At 37.6% G+C, this 19,752-nt stretch overlaps 1 protein-coding gene across 7 annotated transcripts in view; it reads left to right on the top strand.

Moving 5' to 3' along the window:
- LOC105386057 (dystroglycan 1) overlaps positions 1-19,752 on the top strand; it is a 78,399-nt gene that overhangs the window by 26,812 nt on the left and 31,835 nt on the right. For 2 of the 7 annotated variants that reach the window (XM_048628037.1, XM_048628034.1), the window contains exon 1: positions 4,354-4,563. The exons of the other annotated variants lie outside the window; for them this stretch is intronic. The gene's annotated coding sequence lies outside the window, so the exon portion shown is untranslated. Of the gene's footprint in view, positions 1-4,353; positions 4,564-19,752 lie in introns of those variants that run through there. 7 annotated transcript variants of the gene reach the window in all.

Raw genomic sequence — 19,752 nt, 5'->3', positions numbered from 1 at the left:
AACATTACAGCCAGCCAGCGGTTATGTTTTGTTGCGAATGCTTCACCCATTTTCGCTCGGTATTGATTTATTCGCTTCACTGACAGACCGACACAACTTTGAATTACACCCGTGTTTCTATAAACACAGACGCAGTCGTGGTCGGGAAGGAAGACAAAATGAAACTGTCAAAACTGTATATTCGGTTCGAGCAATATATCAAGATTAGTCAAATTTATGGATCGTGGCAGCCGTAACACCTACAGCCGAGAGCTACAATTTCCATGCTACGAGTACAGTTGCAGTATTTTCTAGAACTGCAGTGTGAACTGAATGCATGTCTGCCAACATATATGATAACAGTTCTAATGCATTGCTTCCTATGCTGATGCTTTTACAAATTATGCATATAGGTACGCGCTAAATATGGATACTTGTTTGCAAAGTGTTGTTGGATTTTATCATTCTTTCTGTTTATAATTTTATTTATTTCTACAACCGTTTGTTGCTCTGTCTTTCTGTTACTAGTTAAGTATCGAAGGAGTCTGTGAGATTTAAAACTGTAAACTGAATTTCGCTCCTGTCGCCCACGACGGACCGTGTTATTAGATGTCCTGAAGTTTTGTCTACTTGCTTTAACTTAAAGTAGAATCTTATTGTCGTCTCACACTAAAAGTGCTAAAAGCATTCTAGGTAATACGTAGGGATCTATTTTCGTTTATAACATAAGTTACATAAAATGTTAAAATATTTTATCTGATTCAAAGCCATTTTTATTTATTTTAGAACTATGAAAAGTGATAATTTAATAGAATAAATAAGGTAGATTTTTTAAATAATGCAATAATAAAATAATTATAGGGTATGACAGTACTACATTCAGAATCAGCCATATGCCGCCTTTTACTCCGCCAACAGAGTCACTTCAGTTTATTCTTCTGAAGAAAAAACAGTTTTACACTGTCGTTTTTAACATAAATAATAACATGCAACCAACCATTCATGTGCTTTACTACAAGCGGAATCAGACATTGTAATAATGAAATAAATATCCAGTAACAAAGTGCCTATAGAGGTTATCATTAACACGTTGCGTGCCATGCGTAGGCAACTAGGCACACGTCACGTCGACGCAGCTTAAGTCTTTACTCCAGTTTAACCAAATAGCAATACTGGCAGTTAGTTCAGAAGTAACCCCTACCAGGCAGTAGTTAAGAACGCTACAAAGTCCTATATACTTACCTAGCCATAAATACTAGAAGGTACCGCTAATAGTTGCAGTCACAAAGGGTGCTAGCAATTTGCACAAACCTATTGGGTTACATGGGCAATATAACAAAACAAACCGATGTAATTTCAGTTGTAACCGCAGCGTTTACGACACAGTGTGTTGTACAAAGATTAGTATCGGTTCTACATTCTCCATAAAGTATAGTTTTGTAGGATGAGGGAATGGGGAAGGTCAGTGCTGTCTGGGAGCATAAGATCTAAAAAGATTAATGTCATCCTCAATTTGCACACAATAATGTTTCACGATTTTTTAAAATACGATCCGTGGCTACAGCAATTAATTTCTAATTTCTCCATGTATAGAAAACTAGTACCTGATTTACACATTTACTAGAATTTCAAATTTATCTATGCACATAAAATAGTCTAACGTAATCTAATAATGAAGAGCATCATCGTTAGAAAGCCACTTTAAAATACCGTCTTCTCAGCTCCCGCCTCCAGTAATTTCACTTCATAGCTGCCTTACAAGCCCGTTTGTTATTTTGTGTAATAAACTTCATACATTAAAGCTCCAGTTCCGCGAATAAAGTAGAGACACTAAAGTAAACGAGCTATCACTTGCATGGCAGTATTCTCATAATATGAAACACATGTGAGGTTCACCATTCTTTTGTAGGTAAACGTTAAACTTAATCCAGGAGTGTAGTAGAGATGTAGGTGCACGCACAATTGGAATATTAGATCAGATTTGTGCCGCACATATGGCAACATGCCGTACACGTCTTATTGAGATGCGTGGCCACAGATGCCTTGATAGGGGACAACATTGGCTCGTTGAAGATATTAGAGATCACAGTGGTGATAAAGCAGGATACAGTATCCTACTAAACAATCACTAAACGACTTTGAAAAAGGTGGTTTTCCATTCACCAGAATGTTTTTTTGTGTCTTTGTTCCACGATATAAGTCAGCCATTTATTTCTTTATTTAACTCTTTATGTACTAATATTAAAAATATAAGTACAAAGGGTGGACTTAATGCTAAAAGCATTTTCTGCCAGTCAACCCGCAGGATATTTATTATGTATTGTATTTACGCATGGATTAATTATTATTTTTACGATTGATATGTATTGCTGCAAAGGTGCTCCTATATAAATTAGATCAAACTTTATTTAAACCTTTTAAAAAATCGTCAATAACTATTTACTGTATTTTACTGAAGTTCAATAAGTATATAAGTAAGGTAAACTTGAGCAGATAGGAATCCTCTTATCGTTAATATGTGCATAATTCAGGGTTCCTACTATAAATTTAAGTGTCTAATTGATTTACTATACCTGTTCGCCTCCGAATGAACATTCACAATGTGTGAAATCCAATCAATACATCACCGTATAGACGCATAGCAATAGCAAGTAAATTACACATGTTCACACGTCTGGCTTCGGATGGTCGCATCCGCTCGCGTGAGTCCACGCGTGCCTGGCCTTGCCTCCAAGAGAAAAATGAGGAAGATTATCTACAGACATTCTCTCTATGAACACGCGTAAAAGTGCGAGTTCGTCGCCCCAAATCAGGAAAAAAGCAACGTCGTACCAACGCTGCAGCTGACACAGATTCGCCGTTGCATTGCTCTTCTTTTGTCGAGTGTCCCATTTCCAAGAATACTCGCACTTTGCAATTAGCACCGAGACTGCGCTAAGGAAATCATAAATTTTCATGGCACTAGGTTTTATTGTTGGACTATCGCGTTAGTTATGATTTATTGAGCTTTTCACTATCATTGGTGTAGTGCAAGTCACTGCAAGTAGTAGATGATAAATTGCATTATTTCAATAGAATGTCGTCTTATAGACCATGAAGTTTACTCACTATACTTAGTGCGAGCTAACCGTAATTTAAAGTCAACTCACATTACTTGCCTAAGTTCATTTACCTGGATAGTTTGCCCTGTTCCAGTGGATGTGGCTCTTCATTCAGTAGAGTCGTAACACTGTATACATTAACTTTACCTCCACTTAATTTAAAACCAGGTCTCGCTACGCTCTGGCAGCACTATAGAGCTTAATTTGGATCTTTTTCTCTGTTTACCTTTAATTTACTCGCTATTTTCAAATCGAAATATCTTTGTTTGGGTCTATAGCATTTAAAACTTTACTATTTAGCTAGACTTAAAGTATTTTTTTCCAGTTGTACCTTCAGATAAACTGCGGATTGCCCCGTTCTCCCACATACTTACTTAATAAATCTGTAACTATTCCATAAAATCGTTTATGTTTATGCTACACATTTCTATTTAAACAACCAGATAACAATTCTAAATTTGGAAAACCAATAATGACGTCCAAAGCATTTTATTCAATGGGTCCATCTCAGTTACACGTGTCCATGATTGATGGAGGGACAAATGACACTGTCTAAACTTATTTTTTGTAACTGTAGCCATTCTTTATATAGACTCTGTGCTATGGTAATAAAAGTCATTTCATTCAGTTGGATACCACAAAAAGTCGGAAGGAAATAGGCACGCTTCTACGTTCATAAAAACTCTCTTGTATATCGTTCGTGGTCGTAAAATTTGAAAATAACACTGTGAAGAAAGACCTCATTATTCAGAAACCTTTTCTGGCTTGTTAGTTTTAACCGTTGTGTCTGCTTTAATACCAAAATCGTAAAATGACGACAAATATAATAACATGTACTGTCGATGTGCTTCAAATAGTGCTACCGCAAACCAAGGTATGGACTTAATTTTGCAATAACACAAAATAAAAACCATAATTTATTAAATGCTGTACACGTACAGTATGGCCCACATTTATCTGAATAATAGTAAACAGCTGCACTGTATTGTGACCCCAGACAACAAAAGAACAAAATTATTATCCAAAACACATGGCGCGGTGCACGTTCATAAATTCGAAATAGCCTACTTATTGTCTACTACTTAAGTGATATGGTATGATAATCGTTCTGTACTGCGGTATTGACATGAACCGGCTATCGCTGGAAAGCAGAGAACTAGTTGAACCACGCGTATTTGTCAAATAAACACGGAAAGCTCTGACGGGCGAGTGTCGCGCCGAGTGTCCGCGAGAGGGCGACACCGCGCGCCGGCTCGCGAGCTCGCGACCGCCAGTCCGCCAGTCCGCTTTCACGCAACCACGACGCACAACGTGTTAACACGCTGCGTATTGAACTAAACACAGTGTGCCTTAGTTAACACTTAAACAAAGTTACAGGAAGTGTGAGTGATTAGTTCAAGTGCACCGACAACGAGTTTTCTTAAATTGTGAAATTACTGTTCTTGTTTTAATTGTTCTTTTGTTGGAAACGATATCTTCTATGGTACGGTACATCATATATTTTTTTAAGTAATATTTGTTTAAAAGCTGTCGTGATAAGTACTAAGAGTAGATAATTTACTAAGTAGTCATATATAAATGCCCCCAACACAAATGTTTAAATAATTGAAAGTTTCGAAGTATCTAATCCGTAATATTTATTACCGGCATAAAAATTTAAACGATTTGAGGGATGTAAAGAGCTACCGTTGATTCGCGACCCTAATAAAATTGGCGTATTGAAAAGTGCCCCATTTCATATACTTACTGCGGGAAGTTAGATACTTTCCCCCGTCACCTAGGGGTTGATTCTGGATCAATTCAACTCAATCTCTTCGGGGAGCACGCTCATAAATAGCACCCCTAAATTGCTTCCAAAATATTGGTTCCTCAATGTCAATGTAGACCCCAAATAGATATTTACCAATGTTTAATTTGTTAATGCTGATGAATATACTTACATTTTTTATAACTACCTATCTAATATCATATAACGCAATATATACAGTATAGCTAGTCGCCTAGTTAGGCACTCTCTGTTTACCAAATTACCCTAATTGAAAATTTGGGAAAACATAATGCTAATGTCCTATGTTAAGAATTTGACAATTATGGTTTTTTCCAGCAATAGGCGGTAACAAATTAATAGGTACAACAAGGTATTTACATAGCCTCCTGACACCTGGCGTGCTATGAGTAGGACATTGAAAAAAAAAATATAATATATAGTTTAAAAATACCTATATTAAAAGTTTTATGCAGTATCCCTGTTATTCCTTTAAAGTTTTATAAAGTACCTATGCCTTAAACAATTTGTTCTTTGACAAAGTGACAAAACAGTTCAGTAGTTTTTTTTGTTTTTTTTTTAATTAACAGTTTATAACCTCTCGGGTCAGGAGGATAGTAAAAACGGAACATATTATTATACATAATCGTATTAATAATTTTATTATGTTGTTTATAAATAGGTGAGAGATAGATGAGTGCTAACTTACAGCACTTTGTAAATTGGTACGTACGCGAAATGGTTTTCCATTCGTTGCCAGTTGGTAGCTTTATATATTGAATTTGACAATGTCCTAGTACCTACATGGAACTGTTTCTTTTTCTCCAAGGCGAAGGTTCCGGGTTCGAAAACGGCCGGGACAGATGATTGTTCTCGACTTCTTGTATCATGGTTGTGCCACAAGGACAGCACTAGTTCAGCACAGTTTCTTTCGCCATTTCTTTCCTCCCTAATGACGGGGCCTTTGTGAAATGGTGGTAGATTATGACTTACAAGTAATTCTAATATTCTACGTCGAAAAAATAAACGATTTCATTTCACTAGGACTTAAAACAACTTTAAAATTGGGTGGAGCTTAAGTACCTGCCTACGTATGTGTGTATGTTACAATATTATTATTATGTTTAACTTTCTTCAGTTAGTCAGTAATAGTGGTGTAAAGTACTTTAGAATTTATGCAAACTCCCAAACATTAAACGTGTACTTTGAGTTATTGTAATGTAAACATAACTTCTAAGAACTTTCCCGATCAAATTAACAATTTGGAAATTACCCAGTTTGAACAGCATATAAAACTCCTTGGGGCGTAAGTTGCTATTTAATGAGAACTTTGTGCCAACATTCTGTCTAAAAGAATTTTACCACAGACCAATTTAAAGTTTTGTAGCCTTTATTAAAATAACTTATACATTTTTAAGCTATGACTTGGAGAACTTCTATTTTAGAATTATGATATGGTGGGTTAGTTCATTAGTTATGGGTTTTACAAACACCAATGTAATGTTTATTTATTTATTTATTTATTTATTTAATTCTTTATTGCACAGATATAAAATAAATGTACAAAAGGTGGGCTTAATGCTAAGAGCATTTTCTATTTATTTAGTTTACTTTTTATCGTCTATAAGCTAGGTGATTTATAGCAAGTAGGTATATTATTTGCACTTGGGCATTGATGATTGGGTACTATGAACTTCTTCCAATTAGGTGTCGTATTATGCCTTCACCTTACTAATACAAAATAATATACTAGAGTCCTGGTCTAGGTAGATGCTAGACCGATGAGAATATGCTAGGCCGTCCTTATGAAACGAAACGATCGTGAATCATAGTTAGAAGTCCCCTGATGCTGCTACACTTCCAACAGAGACTATCTCTATTGCAGTGGAATTAAGGCTACATTCGTGCCGCCGTGTAATAAAGCGGGGCCAAACTCCTGGGCCTCAAGTCTGCTATTGGTTATAAAAAATATCAATGCAGATATCCTATAGAGACTCAATAGAGACTCCATTGTGATTGGCCCAAAAACGGTAGTCCCTACGACTCACGGCCAGTCTCGATAAAATATAAATGCTATTGACACAGAGTGATCGTGACGTCATCTTGGCATATTATCAGTGTTGCCGCTTTTGTTAGAATTGTAAAGCCAGCATGCACGGATCGTCCGACTTGGGCTTAATTTGAAGATTTTTCACACTATTTATTTAAAAGTATAACTGTTTTATCTGATTCGATGCTTTTTAAAATCAATAAAAGACGTGTTATGGCATTTAAATATATTTTTCATATATTAAACTGGCTGTATAATTAAGACCATAGGCAAAAAAAAAACTCTATTGTCGTGTCGATTTGTTTGTTACACAGAGTAGGTAATATATATGGTTTTGTTTCTTATGTCAACTTTAACATTGTATCGTTTTGTTTTGTTTCGGTTTTCTCTGTTAGTTGTGGATAAAAAAACATACAGACGAATTCGTTCATTTCCCTGTTGAAAAGTGATCTCTTCGCGAAATTATCGCAAATATGGATTATTTATCGATGAATGTGCAGTTGTGCACGCTTTGAAAGCTGAATTAAGGAAAAGAGGCGCATAAATAAGCGGTCTCAAAGAGCACCTAATTCGGAGGTTAGTTTGTTTACTGTTTACAAACTTATTTTTTACCAAATGTATGCTTGTTTGCTTAGATAACAGTTATGTTTTTTCTTTTTACAGACACCAAGACTATGACCGTAACAGTAACTTGGTTGGAAACGTAGAGGACAGCATCATACAACAAAATGATTCAGTGTATACTGTTGAGTGGCCTTCAGAAACTTTGTATAGCAGTGTGAACACTAAAAATTAAACTCCAGATCTAGATATTGTCACCAATGAGTAACTACTTTGGAATTTATGCACAGTGTACGGTGGCCTGCGCCTAAAAGTATACAGGTGGAGTTTTTAAAATAGCGATCCCTGATGATGAAGGGACCAGCTACATCTGTTATAAATCCGGGGACGTGTTGTGTGTGATGTGTGTAGCAGTGGTGTTTATGTGGATGTGCTTGAGCAGCATGTGAGCTTGAGATCGCTATTTTAAAATCTCCGCCTGTATACTTTTAGGCGCAGGCCACCGTACATACCATCGCTCTTACGGTGAATGAAAACATCGTGATAAAACCTGCATATCTAGATTTTCGAACCCACAAACCTGCAGAGGACCAGCGTGGTAGGAAATGGTCCAAGCTTAGGAGTGGAGTTTAGACCTTAAGGCGATATGCACAAAGGCTCCATTCGAGTGAGCTAGGTGCAGGTACTGACACCCTCACAAATAATAGAATACTTAGTATACTATACTACCATTATTTAGTTTCAACTAACAACTCAACCAGCATTCATTGTGTGGATTACTATTGTGTTATATTTTTTGTATAGCAGTGTGTTTAAACGGAAAGGATAAATAAAAGTTAAATCAGTGTGTAACTCTTTTATTTTTATTGTATTTATTAAATGCCTAATCCATATTTACATTATGTTCTTTCTGAAATTGGTTATAATGATTTTCACAAACACGAGATTGTCGGATAATAATTATTTCACAAGCCACTGTTTTAGAACAGTTTTATTACTTGGTAACATATGTCCTCCTTTTCTTTCCGAACATAACGGATCTGCACAACAATGCGGGATAGTAACTCGATATGATGATAGTTATTTTATAATTAATAAGCTTATAAGATTCAAGATTTTAAAACTTTATTGAGAACCTGCTCCTTTTTTCGGAGTATGTTAAAAATATGGCTAAGAGAATAATGCAATGAGTATCTGAAACGTATAATAAGTATACCTAAGTATTAGATAGTCTTCTATCATCCAGTTCAGAACAATTTTTTGCCAAATTATAGACGGCTCCAAACCTTCATAGATATACCATCTTTCCTGCGTTCTTTGGCTATCAGGGGAGTTAAATCCGCGGCAATCTCCTTCACCACATGCTTACTGAGGCGAAATGTCCTCACAAACTCCGAGTCCGGCAAACTCACGAGAGGATCGACATTCCGGCTCAAGAAGGCGCGATTTCGACGCCGCTCCTTCAACTCCCGCCGACCTCTGTCCACTCTGTCTGCTAATATTAGCATTTCCCACCGCAAATTTAAATTATAATTCCGATCCATTATGACAACATCTGAATAATACGTGTATATTAGGTGTATCTGCTCAATGGCCTCAGAATGGTAATTTTTGACAGATAAACCGTAATGAAGCAACTGACGGAAACGTCAATAAATAGTGGACTACGCAAATTGTCAACCGAGAGACGATATCGGTGTGGCACTTGTCAGTGGACTAGCGTGTTGTTCAATGTATTATGAGTGGCTTCCATCCAACTTCCATCGAGCTGACACTATGGTCTTAAAAAATACAAGACTGCCAAATGTGTAATTTTGCGCTGTCGACATACAATCGACATACAATTATACTCTAATGCATTTAGTAGACTTGGGGCCCTGATCGCACTGGCACTATGTCTTATCTGTTGTAAGCGTCACAGACTAATGCACAGACAACGTTCTCTATTGATATGAATATTAAACAGCTTCGTATGTTGTACATGTACATTTTCATGCAATTCCTGTTATGCTTTTTTAATTATTGGTAGAAAATCTTTGGGCGTAACTTCACGCGTAGGTAAACAATTTATTAACTGGTGCTAATGTAAATTGACTATGCAATTAACTTATTAGCTACAAATTCCTATTTTAGTGATGCGAATAAGCTTGTGATAGTTAACGAAAGATAAAGATAAAGTATATTCTGTTCCACGGAAACCCCAACAAATAAAAAGCAATCTTTTGCTCAGGGATACAAAGCGGATTTTGTAGCTGGCTCATTTCTAGCAGACAACAAAGCGTGTTATTGAATTCCTGTAAATCTTACAGTTTATCCCCGCGGTAGCCATAACTGTAACAATCGAACCATAACTTTGATAAAACGCTATCGAAATTGCATATTTGACAACGACTCGGTTGAACCACCCCACCACGAGTCTTCATGTTATGTTCTGTATCACAATATACCTATTTAGCTGTTTTCTGTAGATATAATACCTATCAAGCTGAGATCAATGAAAAAAAACAGATTTTGGTGTACACTGTAACAAGTCTAGTGAATAATACTAAAACGTCGTGTTTAGTCAAGTGACATCGTTTTTCCGACATCTTGAAGAAAATCTATCATCTAAGTTGCAGACCTTGTAAGTTCTTATGTTTTGTTCACTAAGTGCCTAGTTGGAATTCGGACTATGACATTATCTGTGATACATTATTTATTTACCTAAAGTATATGTATGTAAATCCTAACTAATATTATAAATGCGAAAGTAACTGTGTCTGTCTGTCTGTCTGTCTGTCTGTTACTCTTTCACGCCAAAACTACTGAACGGATTTGAATGAAATTTGGTATACATACGGTCTAGACCCTGGGAAAGAACATAGGCTACTTTTTATCCCGGGATTCCCACGGGAAACGGGTCGTGTCGATTTGTTTGTTACACAGAGTAGGTAATATATATGGTTTTGTTTCTTATGTCAACTTTAACATTGTATCGTTTTGTTTTGTTTCGGTTTTCTCTGTTAGTTGTGGATAAAAAAACATACAGACGAATTCGTTCATTTCCCTGTTGAAAAGTGATCTCTTCGCGAAATTATCGCAAATATGGATTATTTATCGATGAATGTGCAGTTGTGCACGCTTTGAAAGCTGAATTAAGGAAAAGAGGCGCATAAATAAGCGGTCTCAAAGAGCACCTAATTCGGAGGTTAGTTTGTTTACTGTTTACAAACTTATTTTTTACCAAATGTATGCTTGTTTGCTTAGATAACAGTTATGTTTTTTCTTTTTACAGACACCAAGACTATGACCGTAACAGTAACTTGGTTGGAAACGTAGAGGACAGCATCATACAACAAAATGATTCAGTGTATACTGTTGAGTGGCCTTCAGAAACTTTGTATAGCAGTGTGAACACTAAAAATTAAACTCCAGATCTAGATATTGTCACCAATGAGTAACTACTTTGGAATTTATGCACAGTGTACGGTGGCCTGCGCCTAAAAGTATACAGGTGGAGTTTTTAAAATAGCGATCCCTGATGATGAAGGGACCAGCTACATCTGTTATAAATCCGGGGACGTGTTGTGTGTGATGTGTGTAGCAGTGGTGTTTATGTGGATGTGCTTGAGCAGCATGTGAGCTTGAGATCGCTATTTTAAAATCTCCGCCTGTATACTTTTAGGCGCAGGCCACCGTACATACCATCGCTCTTACGGTGAATGAAAACATCGTGATAAAACCTGCATATCTAGATTTTCGAACCCACAAACCTGCAGAGGACCAGCGTGGTAGGAAATGGTCCAAGCTTAGGAGTGGAGTTTAGACCTTAAGGCGATATGCACAAAGGCTCCATTCGAGTGAGCTAGGTGCAGGTACTGACACCCTCACAAATAATAGAATACTTAGTATACTATACTACCATTATTTAGTTTCAACTAACAACTCAACCAGCATTCATTGTGTGGATTACTATTGTGTTATATTTTTTGTATAGCAGTGTGTTTAAACGGAAAGGATAAATAAAAGTTAAATCAGTGTGTAACTCTTTTATTTTTATTGTATTTATTAAATGCCTAATCCATATTTACATTATGTTCTTTCTGAAATTGGTTATAATGATTTTCACAAACACGAGATTGTCGGATAATAATTATTTCACAAGCCACTGTTTTAGAACAGTTTTATTACTTGGTAACATATGTCCTCCTTTTCTTTCCGAACATAACGGATCTGCACAACAATGCGGGATAGTAACTCGATATGATGATAGTTATTTTATAATTAATAAGCTTATAAGATTCAAGATTTTAAAACTTTATTGAGAACCTGCTCCTTTTTTCGGAGTATGTTAAAAATATGGCTAAGAGAATAATGCAATGAGTATCTGAAACGTATAATAAGTATACCTAAGTATTAGATAGTCTTCTATCATCCAGTTCAGAACAATTTTTTGCCAAATTATAGACGGCTCCAAACCTTCATAGATATACCATCTTTCCTGCGTTCTTTGGCTATCAGGGGAGTTAAATCCGCGGCAATCTCCTTCACCACATGCTTACTGAGGCGAAATGTCCTCACAAACTCCGAGTCCGGCAAACTCACGAGAGGATCGACATTCCGGCTCAAGAAGGCGCGATTTCGACGCCGCTCCTTCAACTCCCGCCGACCTCTGTCCACTCTGTCTGCTAATATTAGCATTTCCCACCGCAAATTTAAATTATAATTCCGATCCATTATGACAACATCTGAATAATACGTGTATATTAGGTGTATCTGCTCAATGGCCTCAGAATGGTAATTTTTGACAGATAAACCGTAATGAAGCAACTGACGGAAACGTCAATAAATAGTGGACTACGCAAATTGTCAACCGAGAGACGATATCGGTGTGGCACTTGTCAGTGGACTAGCGTGTTGTTCAATGTATTATGAGTGGCTTCCATCCAACTTCCATCGAGCTGACACTATGGTCTTACGCCGGCTCCATACGTTGGCCCCAACGCAGGTCCCAATGCTACTCGTCCAACGTATGGATCTAGAAAATTGCATTGGCCCCAACGTTGGGGCGAGCGTTGGTAGTTGGCCGGCCCGTGTCGGTTTTATCAAAGGAATCTGCGCCAACGCTGGCGCTCACGCCCACACGTTGGCGCTTTGCTCAGTGCTGTTGCAACACGCAACGAGTGCGGACGTCGAGCGAGAATGGATTTCTCATCCACAAAATCGTCACCTTTATGGAAAAATTCAAAAGTTACAGATTTTATTGAACATAACAACAAGCACACCCAATAATATGGGATGCAACTCGAAAGGAACATAAAAATCATAATGTATTAGCTGATGCATGGCGCAGCATTCAACAGAATATGGGCATGATCTTCTCGATGAATGAATTGAATATTTAAAAAAAGCGGGAATTATTAATGAGCAAATATTTATCGCCTCAGCGCAGTTAAGATTTCTGTATCGGACATCTTTACGTTGGCCCTGCCGGGACACAACTAGTTTATTAGCCAACGTATGTACGCCTCACCCAATTTGCAGTCCAACGTTGGTACGAGCGTTGGGGCCAACGTATGGAGCCGGCCTTAAAAAATACAAGACTGCCAAATGTGTAATTTTGCGCTGTCGACATACAATCGACATACAATTATACTCTAATGCATTTAGTAGACTTGGGGCCCTGATCGCACTGGCACTATGTCTTATCTGTTGTAAGCGTCACAGACTAATGCACAGACAACGTTCTCTATTGATATGAATATTAAACAGCTTCGTATGTTGTACATGTACATTTTCATGCAATTCCTGTTATGCTTTTTTAATTATTGGTAGAAAATCTTTGGGCGTAACTTCACGCGTAGGTAAACAATTTATTAACTGGTGCTAATGTAAATTGACTATGCAATTAACTTATTAGCTACAAATTCCTATTTTAGTGATGCGAATAAGCTTGTGATAGTTAACGAAAGATAAAGATAAAGTATATTCTGTTCCACGGAAACCCCAACAAATAAAAAGCAATCTTTTGCTCAGGGATACAAAGCGGATTTTGTAGCTGGCTCATTTCTAGCAGACAACAAAGCGTGTTATTGAATTCCTGTAAATCTTACAGTTTATCCCCGCGGTAGCCATAACTGTAACAATCGAACCATAACTTTGATAAAACGCTATCGAAATTGCATATTTGACAACGACTCGGTTGAACCACCCCACCACGAGTCTTCATGTTATGTTCTGTATCACAATATACCTATTTAGCTGTTTTCTGTAGATATAATACCTATCAAGCTGAGATCAATGAAAAAAAACAGATTTTGGTGTACACTGTAACAAGTCTAGTGAATAATACTAAAACGTCGTGTTTAGTCAAGTGACATCGTTTTTCCGACATCTTGAAGAAAATCTATCATCTAAGTTGCAGACCTTGTAAGTTCTTATGTTTTGTTCACTAAGTGCCTAGTTGGAATTCGGACTATGACATTATCTGTGATACATTATTTATTTACCTAAAGTATATGTATGTAAATCCTAACTAATATTATAAATGCGAAAGTAACTGTGTCTGTCTGTCTGTCTGTCTGTCTGTTACTCTTTCACGCCAAAACTACTGAACGGATTTGAATGAAATTTGGTATACATACGGTCTAGACCCTGGGAAAGAACATAGGCTACTTTTTATCCCGGGATTCCCACGGGAAAACTTTTTAAGGCGAAGCGAAGCGCGCGGGAACAGCTAGTATGTACATATTTACTTGACAAAACTCTGTTGTTTGTTGATGATGTAAGTCGGAGTAGAAAAAGCTGGCCGTAAATTGTGAGATATTTCAGAGCATCTCTAGTCTAGACTATTATTTTATCTAACAACTAAATCTGAATTGTGCAGATCAACCATTCTTTATTAGACCTATTACTACTAAAACTACTAAAACTACAAACGTTACTAAGGGAAACAAATAACGGCCCCTTTGTGCGGGTATCTTTTCATCCCTCCGTCGCATGTCGTATTGAATCATTCAGTCACGTCCTTTCTTCCCGTTACCTAATGTCACTCCACGACCCGTCGATAAGAGGATTTAGAAACAATATTAGTCATTAGACTTACCCACTATACAGGGTGGTGCGAAAGTGGTACCTATACTGAGCCGAAAGTAGGAGACCAAGAGGCATTTTTTTCGAATTGGAAGAGTCGTAGAGCAATAGTTGTTTAGTTGTTCAGAATGACCCCCTGAGTCACCCCGTTTTGACTTAGTATACCCACTTTTGCAACACTCTGTATAGCCAGTGATGACTGTCGCTATTATTGGTCGTTTAATTTACTATGTGTCATCAATAATTGATAAACAGTGACTATTGTTAGAAAATACAAACAATACGATTGAACTACTGTTTACACTTCTGGCTGTATACCTATGTACTACTTGATAGATATATGTTATGAAATTTTGTACAATGCTCATTATTTGTGTAAACTTAATTTTAACCTCTGTAACCACTAGTTAGGTACCTAGTTGAACGTGGACATGTCTACTAAATATAAAATAATAATGTTAGGCGATGGAACATTACTCATTTACTAAGATTCATGAAAAATTCTGAATGTACATACGGCCATGTTGCCTGTGGTCAGTGAATTATGTGACCACACATGATTCAATACACCTATACAGTAATGAACAACCGTTTTAACACTGTAAACGCTAATATTTAAGTAGCTATAAGAGATTCTTCTTCAGTTTGTGTTTACAATCGGATAAAGCGAGGAACAACATAACTCTCGTTGGGAAGTCGGAAGAGCGGCTCAGTCGATCGATTGGCTCGTCCCGCGAGGTTCTGGGGCCACTCTATGACGAAAAACTAATTTCGAAACGCGGCTCTACCTCGTTGTAATAAACGTGCCGATTGCACGACAGCCCTCGTTCGTCCGTATAGAGTAACCCTCCAGGCATTCTCCGCTATTGATTATACTTGTACTACACCTCCTTACTATAAATACAGCATATTTAACCCGCCGGATACGTTTGAGATAAAATGGTTCTTGATTGGGGTTTGTTTCCCGGCGGTTCGCAATTAAAACAATCAATTAATTTATTACGAAAGTAACAAAAAAATAAAATGTCTTCAGTGTAATCTGTCTACACTAAATTTCTCTGTTTTTGGCAATAGATATTTTCAATACTTATGATAGTTTTACTATTTATGTAAAAATATCATTGTCTTACACTTACGTATAGAAGATAACACAGCACGTTGACCTCTAAGTTACAGGGACTGTATACAGTATACATTACAGTACACGGTAATTAAGTTTTATAGTTCGTTTCCGCTATTATTTACTAGGTATGTAGGTAGTAAGCAAATACCGTACTCTTACATGTTGGGCAAGAGGGCGTCCCACGCTATGTTTGCCTGGTCGTCGCTACTCGTGGTATATGTTTTTATAAATCATGTTTTGACTGAACACGTAAATTCTACGAGACTGCCGTGATCATAGATATTATTATATATTATTTGTATCTGAGATAATATACTTTAGGTATACGAGTAACGCATAATTTTCAACAACAAAAATGCAAATCCTCCCTGAGAACGCATTTGATATTTTACGTCCTGACTCCTGAATTCTTGATTCTTATTTTACGCACCGCCGGCTGGGCTGTAGGATATCATCGGTCGGGTTTACTATTGAATTTTATTTCTTGGAGCAGGTGGCCTTGTTTGTTTATTCACGGTCGATCGAAGCCCCCGAATCGCTGGAAAACGTTTATCAACAGCTCGAGACTACGCCGATTGATCCACGATTGTTTAGATTGATTCAAGAGTACAGACGCGCTACTTGATAACAAACCGTGATGTATGTAACACCTTCTTAAAATACGTATAGGTAGGTACTTTACCTACATAACACTATGGGTGAAATTATAAGCACCCATATCGGTGCTACATTTCAAAATGAAACAAAACAGATGTACCTATCCCAATTTATGATATCTATAGGTGGTATTGAAACGACTGGCTTTGAGATTTTATTGGCTTTTATTATAAAATAAATCCAAATAAGTACACGTCTTTCGTATTTCACTCTTCTTGAGTTCCAAACCCCACATATACATATTACCGCTGAGGAGTATAACTATTATGGATTCTTTTTTCGATTTTTATAAATATTTGAGCGTAAATGATCCAGATGTAGTCATCATTATCAGTAACCATTCAATGTTGTAACTTGTTAACAAAATGCTCAGTATAATACGATTACACGAGCTAACAAGCATATCTACGCTAAACCACGTTGTACAAACTAAGTGAATTAGTTTCTGGGCTAATGGCACATACGAGGAACACCGACCCACTAATACCCCTTTAATGCTTTTATAGTATTCCATTCTATTATAACTAGCCGAGCGAAGTCTAAAGCTTAGAACTAGCGTAACCTTAGAGTTCATTTAGCGTTTAATGTTGGACTATTTACGAATCGTATCTTCTAGACTATGTGCGACTACAATAATAACGCTAAATCCTTGTTCATACATTGTTGAGGTCAGTATATAGAGGTACGTACTACGTACACTCTAGAACTCTATACTGAGGATGTAATCTTTAGGTTTACAAGTCGGAACTAGGTACAGCCGTAGGTCAACAACTGTTTTATCACTTACCGATAAACTACACGTCGTAGGTAGATAGTAAAAGTCCATATATAAAATTACTTACATGTATTATTCCCCGCTTAGTGGAAGCAATTCTTCTTGACCAGACCCACTCAAGCAGAATCTTTATTGCCTCACGCCCATGTTCAAGCTCAAGTATTGAACGAAAAGATCGAGCAGTCTACGACTGTAAAAAATCAAGCTTTTAGTGAATCCAGATATGTACTTGTGAAGATCTTATGTTACCAAATTATAAAACACGCGCTTATCTAATGTTATGAACGGATATAGAGCAACGACTCCGATGCAACTGAACTCACCTCATTAGAGTGGGGCATTGAAAGAAAGAAAGAAAGAAAGAAACATTTATTGCTAATGTCATTTGCTCATAAGGTAATTAGCGTAGGCCGGCGTGGGGTAATCGCGTTTGTTCTATTGAACGCGGACAAAACGGATCACCGAGGCACGTGCACTCGAAATAGTTTCCTTTTAGATACACAATATTCGAGCAAGATGAAGTCAGCGCAAAAGAAACTTCTCGACCATTAACACACCACTTCCACCACTGAGTTCTTATTTTGATAAAGTTTGGTTAGAAGATTTGTAGATTTGTGACTTTATTAATTGGCACAATAGTTGTCATCGATCGTTACTTATTTAGGTTTTTCGTTTGTTTTCGTATGTGACACACCATCTGGCTGTATATTGTTAATCTGCGAGTTTACCCGAGGTCCCGGCAGGTCATTCGCTTGTCGTGGGCGGGTGCAGCGGGCTCACGCCGGCATGTCACGACTACAGCTGATGCGGCATGTTTAGATGTGCAGATCTTATTGTCCCCCGGTGATTTAGAGAAACGATTTAAAATACGCGGTTTGTGTTATGTTAAACTTTAAAGAAACAAATGAACTCGAGTTTTACAGGAATAACTGAATGCGCTCGGCTTTACATTTTATGTGCATTAATCATTATTCGTGACTTTTTCATTTCCTTGTAATGATATTCTACCGACTGTGGAAGTCTCATAGTAAAGTAATTGCAACTACTAAGGGTCAAATTTTGCTCTGTCCGTTAGTATGGGCGTGCTAATCAGGTTTCAGGTTACCTCCATTTACTCGCACAGAGGATTATGAGACCGAGTGAGGGCGGGGTGCCCTTATGTTTAATAATGAAGTTACCTCGATGACATTTTAATGCTCTATATGCAGTTAATCTCGCCGTTATGTTTTGACTGAAGAACATAGAAATAACATAGGAATAAATGGATTTTATACATGATTCGACATAAACATGAGTCCCTCGTATCAGAGGCATTTGCAACGGTCGCCTGAGATCACATCTACGTTTGATGCATCCTACGTTTTATTATCTAATGTGACATTCCTTCACGCTCTATCAGAGTGCTCAGACGGTTGGCATGGTTGTGCCGAGTGCATGACAGTTCACACACCGTGACTGACTCTGAGGGGTCACTCTATATGACGAAAAACTTAGTTCTGGAGCGCTGCAAGCCACGACTGTATCAAACGAGCCGGTTGCACGATAGCTCTTAGTTTTTCGTCATATAGAGTGACCCCTCAGAGTTTTGTATTGTACTATCTATGTATCTATTCTGTTCCTTGATCGAGACAAATGCTTCTGTTTTTATGAGACTATTGACCACATATGTCTTCAGATGGAGATGACGTCCATGTCTCCCCGCATTCTGGGCGGATTCGTTGCACCGCGTAATATCGCGTGTTTTAAGGGGCCGTCCATTAATCACGTGAGGCTCAAAGGGGGGGGGGGGGGAGGGGGTACTGAAAACCTCACGAAACATCACGAGGGGGGAGGGGGGGTTTTCTCGTTAGACATCACGTGTATTAATTTTTTGTCAAAAATTAGGTATTTCTAAACCGATATTTTGGACGGCGCAAAATTTTTAACGATTTGTAGTATGACCTATTTTTTTATAGTCAAAAATTGCCTTTACATAGACTTCCAAAAAAATACACGTGATCCAGGGGGGGGGAGGGGGGGTCGGTCCCAAACCTCACCAAATATCACCAGGGGGGATGAGAAAAACGACCTCACGTGATTAATGGACGGCCCCTAAGACTATTAACGCTTTATTTGGCAAATTGATATGTTGAATATTTTCCTTTATTCTTTTTCTTGCAAATTCCTTGCTGATAAAAACGCAACGAACTCAAGAAACCTCCAAACCAAAGTAATGTATGTCGCCCATTTATTGAAGTTTATAAAGTATCAGGTAGTCTTAGGGATTGCGAAAGGATTATTCAAATAGTAGTTTTTCATAATCATGAAACGTTATCATATAATGAAAGATCTTGAGTATATTCGCACAGACTTATCTCGCTAAAGTGCATGATATGATAGTTCAGTCACCGTGCGCACGCGCCGTGACAGATTACGTTAGGCCGCGCCTTGTCACCCGCAAGCCGCAACACACTGTGAGGCATTACAATATTCATTATAAACTTCATGAAACAAAGACATTTATTTCGATGCACGATGCATTTATCTATAGCCTATTTTTTTAGCAAAGGAGAACTGAAATACTTTTACTGCGTTGCTATTGGCCCACTTTATTTATGACTACGGCTGCGTTGATATAGGTCCTTACAATGACTCATCTCACTCGGTCAATATCGAAAATGTGCGAACTAG

Source organism: Plutella xylostella, chromosome 19 (genome assembly GCF_932276165.1).
Source record: "Plutella xylostella chromosome 19, ilPluXylo3.1, whole genome shotgun sequence".
Lineage (NCBI taxonomy): Eukaryota > Metazoa > Arthropoda > Insecta > Lepidoptera > Plutellidae > Plutella > Plutella xylostella.
Note: the sequence above shows the minus strand (reverse complement) of the source record. Positions and strands in the feature narration are given on the sequence as shown.